At 38.9% G+C, this 13,839-nt stretch overlaps 1 protein-coding gene across 1 annotated transcript in view; it reads right to left on the bottom strand.

The window, feature by feature from the left end:
* LOC139700011 (proteoglycan 4) overlaps window positions 1-6,427 on the bottom strand; it is a 152,999-nt gene extending 146,572 nt beyond the window's left edge. The window contains exon 1 of the mRNA XM_071598441.1: window positions 5,625-6,427. The gene's annotated coding sequence lies outside the window, so the exon portion shown is untranslated. The remainder of the gene's footprint in view (window positions 1-5,624) is intronic.
* Between the last annotated feature and the right edge of the window lie 7,412 nt (window positions 6,428-13,839).

Here is a 13,839-nt window from a genome sequence, read left to right as displayed (position 1 = left end):
AAAAAATGGGCGCACCAGCACCATTTATTTATTTATTTTTCGTTCCTTCGCCGTTCACGTGTTCAAATATTCGTCTGTCGACCGAAGTTTTCACTTTCGCGTCGCTCTCCACGCGAATTGAGCTCTGCAGACAGTGAGAGCCCATCCGCGAAATGCGCTCGCGTTGCCCTCGTGTCTGTGCCCCCGTGTGTCATCTCCATCCGCCGGCCGAGTCGGCGCGCAGACTTAGGGAATTCCGCCCGTCACTTGGCCAAACAGAATAAAAACCGTTGGTTTGCCCGCATCACATAAGAATCTTCTTTGCCACCTTGAGGCACCAGGTGGATCGGCGGTTGTTCGTCAACCAAAAGAGCGGCCCCTTGCGGAAGAAGGTTGATGACCTTTCCTTCGAGGGAGGTCATTTTGGTCGCGACATCCACATTATTATTTCAAAAGGGGTTCAGTTTACCCCTCCTCCCCCTCCCGTCCACTCCGCTCTTTCAACTCGGGAAAAAATAAATGCATAGCCGTTTTAATTCGGGTCACGCGCGTATTGTGTTGTTACGGTCTTCCTTCTCGATGGCCTTAGGCTCTTTAAAACAAAATGGCCAAGTCAGCTGTCCCTCCAAACTATGGACATAATCTCTGGACTTAAAAAAACCACACTACTCCTGTAAAAAAATAATTGTTGCTTGGGATTTTTATAACGCAATGCGATTTTGTTTTTTCCAAATGTAATATATATAGTCCTCATTCTTCTAAATAAAAACCTTCTATGGAATTTATGAAGCTATAAAGAGGAATATGATCAATTATTAGATTATTGATTATTGATACTAATATTATCGCTAACCTACATAATTCATTTATTAAATTTATATATGGCATTGCTTTTAAAACTAACTCTAACTAACAAAATTAAACTCATGAACATGATTTCACCTTATTCACGTTTCCTTTTTTAATGCATGTCTGTAAATTTCCCAGAGCCCTCTTCAGTCAATTTTAGCGGTCCCCAAAGTATATTACAGTTACTAATCAAAGTTACTACTACTTCTTAATAAGTGATTGATATTGAATTCAAACGCTGGTGATGTGACACGGCAGCAAGTATGATGTGGTGGCATGCTCAATAATAACGAAAAAATCGCTCTCTTTGCATTTCACTGTATTTTCCGTACCATCGTCGATGTAAAGCGCTCTTTAAATAATAAAATACATAGAAACTAGTCGTCATTAAATTTTATTAGCGGAAAACTGCTAATGGGTAATACACCAAAATATGCAGAACTGCTATCGGATCTATTCCAACTAATTCTGTTTAATTTATTTTCTTCGAGTTCATGGTAGAAGATACCTTTTCACCTGTAACTGATAGGTCGTTTTTCATGTCATAGATCATCATATTGCTGCATTTGTGTAGTTATCAAAAACCCATTTCCCGCTGAACTATTGCGAAAACTAGATAAAATATATGATTCTTTTAAGTCAATTTTTTTTTAATTTTAACTCTTACTGTTGACATTAGTCAAGTAACATGAGTCCAGCGATATTTAAAATTATATATTAAGTCTATACTTAAGCTACATTTGGTTCACCAATGGAAAATCTTTATGGTTTAGGTCAGACTTTTGGTTCTACCACCTGGCTGTAAAGAATAAAATTGACGTAGAAGAGTATGACCCTGAATAAATTATAATTGTAAAATTAGTTTGTTCTAAAGATGAAACATACTAGTTTACTTAACATTATGTTGGAAAATCTTATATCTTCAGCAGAACAAGAGATGCATCTGGAAAATTATGACATTCACAGCTGTGTTAAATTCCAATGAAATAGCTCTAGAGCCAAATAATTCTTATTATAGCTATTACATTTAATTAAAATTATCATATTGAGAGTGATTTCTATGTATTGAACGACATTTGGAAGTATAAATGATTCCAGATATGCAACTCAGTTTCTTTGACTTTTAAGTGTGTAATGACATGAATGAAATTTTCATGGGTTTGAATTTAACATGGACGCGCTAACCTGTCCGCAATTGAAATTAATAACATATTTCAAATGCTCTCAGATATGATGAACTAACTCCATCATTATTACCTTCTAAAATCGCTGATGATATCAGTGGACGATGATTTTTTTCCGAGCATTATTTTGATAATATAAGAAAACAGCAAAGTATTTACCTTTATTTTCAAAGCACTTTTTTACGGCTCACATTAGGTTTCCAAAAAATGTTGGAGAAAATTGTTTAAGAGATCTTGGCTTTATTGAAATATATTCGTCTTTTTTTAAGATAAAAAATATGTACACATCAATAGTGTGGTGTTCTCAGTTTCCCGATAAAAACTCCTAAAATCTAATATAAGAGAGAAAATAACTGCAATTTAGCATGATCAGCAAATATGCTCTAGTTTGACTATTTTGGTTAAAAGGCACCAGTTATGCACAATACTGTTTAAATATAATTACAAGTATTAAGTTTAAAAGATTAAAAAATGAAGCACTGTCTATGGAATACAAAAATATATTCAGATCGATTAATGCGCCCGATTTTACATACAATTTGTTTTTCAATTTATAATCACACCTTCCCATTGATTTTATGTGATTCGCATTTATCTCTTATGCAGTCGCCAACATTATCTCCTGTTATATAAGGGGTAAATGTTTTATTACGTCAGCATCATAATCTCATATATGTATGAAAAAACCTTTTACAGCTTTATATCCAAAGTAAACCTTATTCGGTAATTGTTCAGTGAGATTCTTGTGCTCCTTCGTTTAGTAATTTCTAAAGCTATTCAAATTGAATCTATAACTACAGTTCTCTTAGCTAATTTACGTAGCAAGATATTCAATTTTTATATTCATTGACACCGATGCATACCAAAATATCAAATGAAAACATTTCTAGAATTCAAGGTTCAGCACGATAGAAGGCTGCCGGCGTAAAATTAAATGAGGTTCCTTGACATAAAATATATTTCATCGAGAAGTCTTGAGAAATTATATTCATAGAGAAGAAAATATTTTTTCCTATATTATCGCGATTTGAATAACGAAAACATTTCAGAAGCATCGTTTTTAGTTTCTAAAACCAGTATAACTTAGTAAATTAAAGTGAAAGGTGGTGAAATCTCAAAATTTGTATTGCCACCTATGAAAAGTGAGTGCATACAGTTTAATAGTGAAATTATTTTCTAATTTTGGTAGGTATTTGTCAGCATATTAACTGCTTTAAGTATATGACTGGTTACTGTTGTGCCGTTAACATTGGAGAAAATTGTAGGAATAAATGCGGTTTCAATAATAAAAACCTCAAGTTTCAAACATATGATTTAATGATTTTGAAAATCTTAAGCAGAATAAAATTCGCATAATGGTGTGGCCAGTGCTCTCTAGCTCCAATTAAATGGCACAACAACAGTTAGCTTTCGTCATCCCGTTCGAAGGCAAGAATTTCAACGGCACATTAGCTATTATTCATTCGACCTTGAAACAAGTTAGGGGAAATCTATTGACTCTAAATTTGTGGAAGTGAGGATATCAATTAATTTATACATTCATTAGTGGAAACATCTCCTTCCCGATCGTATTAACGAGAGTATCAGCTCACTAAATACATTTACAGGGAATGAGTTGTGAGTCTGACCCATTTCCTATGAGTTAAGTTGCTTTTTTTTTACCGGTAAGGCATGTTGGTTTTCCGTTCCATTCTGATAAACATAACGAAAGTCATCGGGCTCTTAGCTGATTTGATATGCGGACCAAAATAAGATATTTAAATTTGCACTTCAATCAATGATGGCAGCTAGAAAGAAGACACTTCTTTTAATTTTATAGGAAATGGAATTTTTTTATGAAATAATTATATTAGAATAAATAAATAGTTTAAAAATTCAAAAAAACTGTTAAAGTATTGTATTTTTATAAAAATTAATTTTTTCTTTCATAAACTGCTTGTGGTCACTCTCTACCGAGGAGTCTTAAGTTCATTTTCGTGTAATAAATTAGCTCAGCTCACGAAAACCTGTTCTAAGCCTTTGGTAATTCAGTGATGGCATTTTCTAAGTCTTTTTTCCTTGCAAAAGTAGGCACATTTATTTTCTGGTTCATGAGAAAGTGTTTTCCTTGATTACATCCATGGTACGTGGACTCTAAGCATCAATTTTACGAACGGTTGTATTGCTCGTTTTGTGTTCATTTTCATTTTTTTTTTAATTTTAGCAAGTGATAACATTTCATAATTAGTGTTAAGACTACTGAGATGATTACAGAGATGGAGATGATGATGAACGGAATGGAATCTACGAGGGGTCTCCCCGTCTTATCTGCGTCGGCCGTTGAAATCTCCGCGCAACTCCCTTTCTTCAAGCGAACGGACGTCCTCCGGCTCTTTCCGGAGTAATTGGCAAGTAGGCCAACCAACAAAGGGAAACAATAAATAATCGGTGCAAATGTGCACCTCTGCCACGCGCGGCCGACTACAATCCGTTGCGGTTCCTAAGCCCACCGCGTGCCCGAAAAAAAAGAGACAGAGCTGAAAGGAGTACCTCTCCAAAACGAGATCAGTCTACCCGTGACCATTCGGTGTAGGGAGAAGAGTGATATTACTTCTCAGCAAAATGAGTCAAACGAACCGTCACTGTGTTACGAATACATACCCGTGAATTTCAAATGATTCGGTCTAGCAAAGCAGCAGAAGGAACGGACTTCGCGGAGTGGATTTTTTCTCAATGGCGAATTCACTTCATTGTAAAATCTTTATCGACGGGTAAACGGAAGCTAACTAGTTTCAGCTTTTTTTGAAGTTTATTTTCAATACTTTCTTCTAGCCTCACGCATTTAAGCATAAAGTGATATACAACTTGAAGATTTAAATAGTTAAAATTACGGTATTAGATGATCAAAAAATATTCTGAAAATACTCCAAATTAAAGTTCTATACAATAACATATTTAGAATGTACTTTTTGTTTCCATTTACATAACAATTTTATTGAAATTACGGCTTTGATATTTAGAAGAAATACATCTTTAAAAGCAGGAAAAATAACCGCTTTTTCTTCACATCTCTCAGGTTTTCACGATATGCAAAGTTGATAATTTCTAATGTCTGTGTTATTATGTTGTTTTTGAAATAAAATAACTGAATGAAGAAAACTAAATTTGGCCGAATACCGAAGTTTTAAATATGGATAATGGTAACAAATAACTTGCTGAATGTTGAAAAATATCATTCATCAAAACATGCAACCTTGAATTGACAAGATTTATATTTGAAATCCAGTTAAATCCTGAATACCCTTTCGTCTTGATCGTTGGAAATTGGTCAAATGATTGCCGTTCCATTTCCCGCGTATTTCCCCGTAGCTTCAACGGCGAGGTTTTTAATGGATTGCGGGTACATTTGGGTATCGTATTACCTTTAAAGAATATTTTGGGGAAACAGTGTAACAAAACCTATTACCACTGGGTAACTTAGTTATATGTACTCCAAACAATCCCCTACTTCAAGCGTTAACGAAAATAAATAATATACGACATATTTCGAGTCGAAAAGGCAATAATCGTTTTACGCTTAAGCAGTCAGGTATTTATTTATGAGCGCTAGACATAGTATGCGAATTCACCTACCTCTTCTTCTTTTTTGCCGCCCACGGGTTGTTCTTGAACTTCGTGTGGAGAACCGCTATCACTGGGTTGAGGATGATATTGGTCTCAATTAGATTTTCCTCGTGGGTTGTAGAATATTCAGCGGTATTTAGGGGGAAAAACTAAGCACGCTCCAAACACAACAAAGCGTCAAGAAAAAAGGGACCAAGTCTTCATTTCCCGGCGAAACTAAACCGTACGTTCGACCGCCAAAACCGAGAGACTTCAACTGAAGTATGGGTGCCAGACCTTCGTTTTCCTCGATCCACCTCCTCGGTATGGGTGTAATTTGCCAAAAACCACCAGCCCATCCGCTACCAACGAAGCCGGCGTTGCGTCTTTATGTAGACAGCAGTAGGCGATGCTAGCGCCGCAAGGAATCGAAAGTCCTCCTCACTTCTGCACTCACCTCCTTTGAACGTCACTGTAGATCTCTTGCAGAGGCGAAAATTAAGTCTGTCCGTCCGCCAGTCAGAAGAAAAACTGAAAAGTGCTCAGGGTTTCGTGCGTTTTCTTCCGTTTGGTTGGATAAAAATGTCAACCGGCCACTTAACAATGCTGGCAGCGCCAAGATAAAATTGTCGCGGATTGGGTGCCCACTAGCGTGGGGCAAGTGCGCAGTCGGCGGGTTCCAAACGAATACTACAATATTTGCGGGGTTGGGAGGGGGCGGAGGGAAGATCCTCGTGGGACGCTGCCGAGGGGGGACTGCTTAGAGAGTAAAAGAGAGAGGTGGTTCGCCGTCGGTTGTAGTTTAAGATCTGCCACTCTCCCTCCACACTGCAAGCGTCTGCCGCTCAAGAAGCAGTGAGTGAGGAGATTGGTAAGCCAAGAGACTCAATGGACGAGAGGGCCGTGAAATAGAGATGGGGAAGGGAGAGGTCGGGGAAGGGGGACGGGAGTCGGTGATGGTGTGGGGTGGGGCAGAATTAGAGGGAGGGGAGGGAGAAGGGAGGTCTGGAGAGTGGTCGGGAGGGGAGGCCTGTGGGGTGGGAAAAAGACCACTCTCTCAGTGGTAGTGGATCTCTTGCGTGAGCTGGCTTGTTGCCAGGAGTTCCTTTCGGCTTGGATCCTCCAGAGGGGTGTGGGGAGGAAGGCGGATGGGTGGGGTGGGTGGCGATGGAGTCGGCGGAGGACGTAGTGCGAAGGGGAAGGGGAGGGGTAAGGAGTATGGCGAAGGGGTGCAAAGTAGAGAGGGGGGTCGACACTGCCAGTGGGGTATGGGTAGGTTGTAGAAGCCGAGAGAGAGACAGCGATAGGTTTGTAAGGTAAAAATAAAAGAAAAGATGAATCTTCTCCTCCCGCCGTCCGCAGAACCTCTCACTTCCTCTCCTTTCACCTCCCGTCGTCTCTCCCTCCTCTTTTCATTTCCCACCCCTCCTCCGACGTCCTCCTCCCCTTCTTCCCTCTCCCACCTTCTCTCTCTCTCTCACGCCTCCTATGAATGGACCATGCGGACTGGATCTTCTTGTTGGTCGAGGGGGAAGAGGGAAGGGTAGAGAGGGGGGACTGAGAGGTTGGGTAAATGGCATAAAGGGAGGGGTGGGGATGACTGGGTGTGAGGGAGAGAGACTGGGTGGCCGGCGAGACGAGTGGGTGCCAGTGGTGTTTAAGACTCACTCTCCTCACGCCACCCACACACGCAAAGTATTCGAAGCGATCCTCTCTCTCTCTTAATTCCCCCGATTCCACCCCACCTAGCCCTCTTCACCCACCTCTTCCCTCCACTTGCTTTGTTGCGACCGCGGATGCTGCCTCAGTCGGGCGGATTTGCTCCATGCTCGCCCACCGTTCCGGGCCATTCTCAATTGCAAATTTGTTGCGTTGCGTCGGAGAAGTTCACACTATCGTTTCCTATGCAAAGTTCTCAGGAATCGGTCCTAAATTCGATTTTCAGAGGATGTTTTATTTTATTCCGTTTCTCTTCATTCAAAGTTTTCTCGCGAGTGATTTTGTGCTTCATGTCACGATGATTGAAAGGCGTGCTCCTTGAAGGCAGTTGCAAATTCCCTGCGTGAGCAAAAAAGCTCTCTACTTACGTATTGAATTTTTACTACTCGCACGCTCTGCTGCCTCTTAACAATGTATTTAGCGACACATAAGAGCACAGTTATCCTTTAAACTACTTTATTTTCACCTTCGCCCCGTTTGATACCCCCGTTGCAGCTGGCGAAGTGTTATGCAGATGTATTGTGCTTGTCCCTATATTTTGTCATTGATGGTTATATGTTTGTTCATTTATGGGATTGGTAATATTCAACGCACACAGTTTTCTGGAATAGGCATAGAATATATTACATCAATCGATTAATAAAAATATCGAGAGAGAAACAGTTTAATGGCACTTGGATTTAGAAAAAAATGGAAAATCCTTCGAAACTGCATTGCTATGGAAAAAATTAAAGTGCATGATTTCAAGAAATGACAGTTTATTTCAATTTAAATTTTATGTAAACTGTTTAAATTTGTGCTAAAATACAAAAACCCTACATGAGGTCTGAAGGTCCCTTCTTCATGTGCTACAGTGATTTTTTATCTATCCGTATGTGTATACTTGCCGAGTCCAAGTTACTATTAAATCATACTGTTTAAAACATGTATCCGTATTTTGGTCCACTGTATTAAAATCTCCATCTGTTTCTAATAATTAAAGTAAATCATTAAGAAAACCCTCTCTAGATTTGTTAGTACTTTGGTGCTTAGAACAATGTTAATCATGTATATTTTATCGAGACATAAAACATCCAATGATGTTTTATCTCTCGACCTCTGTGGTTGCTTTGATTCTTAATGTACTGTTATTCGATTAAGTGACTTTTCGCTGGAGTTTCAATTTGAAAGCGTGATCAATAGGAAAGCTGGTTACAATTGTGATGCTTTAAGTGAAATCTATCCAAAGGAGATACTGGACTATATTATTATTAGCATCATTTTTAGAATCGATTATAAATTATTAATACATATTTACGTTGTTGTAAGAGGTCAATAGTCTAGAGAAACGGTACAATATTTACATTCATTGCAACAATTAGCCAAAAAACAAGGAATCAACCCATTCCGCGTAGAGAGCTTACTAAAGAAATCGTTGAGTAGGTTCATTGGCAAAGGATTCATTCAGATTCCAGCTCAATCACTCGTAATCACCTTAAAATATAATACAGGTATATTTTACGTCTGGAATTGAATTTTTATTCCATAATTTATGTGCGAATATTCCTATGCAATTTAGTTTTGCATTTTAAAGAATTGGCCAACGCTTTAATTGCGGAACACAACTAAATTACATCCATGATACATAACAATTTTTATGAGGCATTACTCAAGCTGTTTTGTCATTGTGGGGTCTTATGTTTTATCAACTGTTTAAAAAAGAAAACCACATGAAAACAGGATTTTTGTCATACATGGTATTGCTTTTAGCCTTGCGATTTACTATATGTTAGCTTGAGATAACTTGAGATTGAATGATTTCCATCGCGTGAGATACCATACATTTTCAAAGAATCAATTTTTAGTTTTTCTTGCTTAATTAAAATGCGCTCCTTTTTTTCTTCATATACGAAGTCTTTAGTGGCTTCTTCGAGCTTTAACTTTTTTCATTAATTGACACTTTCTTCCATTATGACCCACGTGTCTTTCGCGTATTTTGACTAGGCCCAACTAATGTGAAATAACACCTCTCCCGTACCTTTCTCAATTCATTTACCTTCCTTCGCATCCATGTATCCTCCTCTCGCCATCATCTCGCTCCCATCTTCGCTCCCCTTCCTCAATCTCCCTCCACCATCTCATCGTTCCCACCCACGCACGCACTCACGATAAGACCATCCATTTCTCACAGTTCCTTATTGCCTTCGGCCCGATGCAGAGACGTCTCGCCGACGCCCATCTCACGAGTCCGGCAGAGACCTACGCCTCGTGAGCTAGCTTCCTACCTTCCACTCCTTACAATGGCAGTTTACGCCATCGGTCACAGGAAAAGCGTGTTTAGCGTATCCATTTCGATCCCAATTTCAATGTTTTTGCATTTGCTTTCAGTCGAGTATGAGGTGATTGAAATCTTGTGGGTAAAGGAACATTGGAAGTAGTAGTAGGAGACCTTGTCGGAGGTGTGCGATGTCTGAGGCCATCCTCACCATTTAGAGGGGAAAAAGGACTAGTTATAAGCTTCGAAGAGGAAAAAAAACCTGTGTATACTGTAGATTGCTCTTCAATAAAGCCGCGAATGAGCCTGGAGTTGTAACGTCCTAGCAGTGGTGCCCATAGGTCTGCCAAAATTTCGGGGTGAATTGTTTTTAAGTAGAGTTCTTTTTTTCGTGTACCGTCTGCATATAAGCCCAAAAAGTGCCCTACCATCTCAAAAAGTGAAAGCTCCGAAGTTATTAACACTAGCAAAGTTAAATCTTTATCGGGAAGTAAGAAAGGGAGATCAACGATTGCACTTAGAGATAAGACGGGTAAGGCAATAATTGACGCAGGCAAGATCCAAGAGAGATGGAAGGAATATATAGAAGAACTGTATGGTAAAGAGCTTAAACCAACAAAGTTAGACATAGAAAAGGAACCTGACGTAGAGGAAGATAGCTTAGATCCAGGCATACTAGACAATGAGATAGAACGGGTATTAAGGGAGATGAAACTAAACTATATATATATATATATATATATATATATATATATATATATATATATATATATGTATGTATATATATATATATATATATATATATATGTATGTATATATATATATGTGTATGTATGTATGTATATATATGTATAGTTAGCACTAGCCGACAAAGACAAAAACTCAGAAACACAAAAAAAGAAAATAAGCTCTCTTGGTTTCGAATTTACGGTGGTCCAAGCCACCTTTCTCAAGGAAAAGAAGGACAGGACTGAGTTCTCAGTGTGTATGTGTAACCCAAAACCTTGAACTATTCATTTTATAAAGCTGAATTTGATTAATTTACCGTTTAATTTTGAACATTAGACCGATTTAAGTGCACTAATTTATTTAAAAAAAACAAGTTTTAAATTTGTTGATTTGGGTTATTCTTTAACCATTTATAGACAATAATAAATTAAAGATAAGTGCAGCTTGTTTCACGAAGAACATTTCAGTGGTACGATGATAGTTCATGGTTTACAGAAAAAATTTATCAGACCTTATAACCAAATAATGTCACTTTTCTACTAGATAAAAATTAATAATGGCAAATAAATCTTTTTTTGTCATTATGTTTCAAGCCCACTCTATCACGCTTGAAACTTCGCAATTTGTTTACCAGAGTTCTGAATTTACTAGTTTGTTATATTTCATATTTTATTAATTAATATAGCGTTTCAGGGTGATCGTATTTTAATAAAATGATATACTGAACCTAGTTTCATTTCTTATCAGCCTTGACTAGAAAATCTATCCTAAATTTTGCCACCTATTAGTATTCTAAGAAACGTTGTCAACGTTTATTAAATGGTATTCGAACGTTTAACAAAGTTTTGGGTGAACAAAAACTGTATGAGGCTAAATTTCGAAGCTTTACCTAAAAAGACACAGATACCTTAACCTGCAGTAAACCCTTATTCAAATCCGTATACATTCCACTTCCCTTCATTACGTCCAATATGGCCAACTCTTTACGCCTTATGCCTCGCCTGCTTGACGTTCTTCCCTCTATCAATGTCTTCATCATCAATCTATATCCAATCAAACACTTCTCAATCTCAATAGTTATATTAGCATAATATATTATAATATTTTAAGTATTAATACTCATCAATAAAAGCATCATACTCATAATAATATTATAAGTATTAATAGGCCTAATGACACGACGCTTTAGTTTTTATGTAACCGTTCACCAAGCTCAAAACATTCCATATCCACACAGCTCAACACTCACAGCCAAGCTCAAATCGAATCGGAATCCAATCCTCTTGTTAGCCAAAAGGCCGGACCGAACCTATCAGACCTGTCCGGCCGATTCTGAGATTAGTAGTTACGCACTTTATAGTGAGAAGAACCTATGATCATTTGAGTTCGATTGAATGATGAGTCGATTAGTAGGGAGTTAGGCCTGGTTTCACAAAACCTTTTCCATGACCAATAATCACTAAATCAGCAAATATTCCTTTCATTACCTATCACTAATAATCATTCTTCAAAGTCATCCATTATCATCATTTCTTGGGTTAATGGGCACCACTTAACAGGCCATCAATTGGATGGTTTGATTACCGTTCTATAACTGTTAATTTGTGCCGATGGCACTCCAACAATGGTCAAATTAGGATGACCGAAGAACTGAAGAAGAATATCAACCACTTATCGCTATTGGTGGAACTTGACCTTAGTGTTTCAATAATTCATGCATGCAATAATACGCCTGTGCACAAAATTAATTATGCGTGATAAAAAAAACGCACTTGGAAAGTAATAAATTAAATGTTTCAGTAATTAGTTGCTTGGGTATATTTTACTTGACTTAATAAATTCAAATAAAATCAGGGAAATAATTAGCTGGAACACGATTAATAAGAGTGTAAATTAAATCCATATTACTTTACCATGAATGAGCACAATAACTAGCTTTCAAGTTTTTAACGCAATCTAAAAAGGACCATGCAATCATAGAGATTGAATAACTCCCACCATTGATTTTGGCCTCCTAGATTGTTAGCAGGCCACTCTGACTACGAAATGAACCGCGGGAATGCAGAATCCATGTTATTACGATAATAAGGATATAAAAGTGTGTACTTTGGATAGCAAAAATGTACCCTTGGCTTAATCTAAACGAGCAGAGTAGGTGTAATAGAGTACGTAATTTGAGCGCCTTTCCTATGGTGTGGACGAGACCAAACTAAGGCTCAATTGAGGTTTAAAGGTGTAATCTGCAATTGTGATGAAACTCAATCCACTTAGCGATGAGACGGACTATCCGAGCTAGAATATCCAAGAAAACCTTGCTTGATTAGGAAAGTGACAGGACTAAACATGTTTCGAAGTTTAAATTTAGTTCAAGTTTATGATAAAATTGCCGTTAGTGCTAGACTTCATGGTTTTAGCACACGGATGAAACCGAGGAAGACAAGGATGGTTGACATAAATAATATAATTCCCTACCCTCACATTGCTACAATAAGCAGATTTTCCACCCTAAGTTATGAATCGTTCGAGGAAACAACGATTCAAAAAATTTTGGTTGTTTTTTCTGTTTAATTCGTACGGGTTGGTCTATCTGGACTGCGGTGCCATGAGGTAGTTCAACAGCTTCCTCATCGCCAGGAATAATATCGTACGCCATCCATTGTATGCTGTCATCTGGTTTCAGTTACTTGCGACCAGTGAACGGGATTCCCTTCTACATAGATTATGTTAATATGCCTTCGCTATTTTTTTCGCTTAAAGGTGTTGGCGGATATCAGCTATTCCCCCTTAACTTCCTTAAATTAAATAATCGGCCCGATTCAACGGGTGTGAGTTCCAATCAAGAGAAATGTTGAATGAGATTAAATTCAGGTGAGCAAAAGGCAATGCCCCCTACATCAAACATGTCCTCCGCCATTATATTTCGCGGAAGCCACTTAACCCTTGAAAACGCTTTTTTTACCGATGGGCGTCGTGCTTTCGCACATTTCCCTTACTTCCCACTTGTCCCATAGGATGGATAGCTTTTCCCCCTTTCTCCTCCATTACCTTCGGTCGCCGACCACCCTCCCCACACGTCTCTCTTCAGTACCCCTGGGCTCCTGAGCCTCAACCTCCGATCACGCTACTCAGGGAAGCGCGCCCCTCTCTCAGCCCCCTCCTCCAATCTGCCTCCCCCTCCCCGACCACGAGTTCCTTCCTCGAGCCGCCCATCTCTCCAGCACTCCCCTCTCTCCGTATATCCCACAGTTCGTTTGTGTGAGAAAGCTCTTCTGTGACCCGCATTCTCCGAGTGGGTCACGGATGCCAAGTAGACTCACACACGAGCTCGCACACGCTAGAGATAGGGAGAGGTTTTAATGGTGTGTGTGAGGGGGGGGAGTGGAGGAGACGGGATGGGATATGCCAGGGGAAGGGAGGGGAACGGAAGGTGGGGGGACTGAGGAAATGGGGGAAGAGGCCGAGTAAAGGGGAAGCGGGGGAGGGACGCAGGAAGGGCTGGAAATAGCGGCGGATAGATGGAGCTACTGTCGCGTCGCCCCCACC

Source organism: Hetaerina americana, unplaced genomic scaffold (assembly GCF_022747635.1).
Source record: "Hetaerina americana unplaced genomic scaffold, ioHetAmer1.1.p SCAF_10, whole genome shotgun sequence".
NCBI lineage: Eukaryota > Metazoa > Arthropoda > Insecta > Odonata > Calopterygidae > Hetaerina > Hetaerina americana.
The sequence above is the reverse complement of the archived record's forward strand: the minus strand, read 5'-3'. Positions and strand labels throughout refer to the sequence as shown.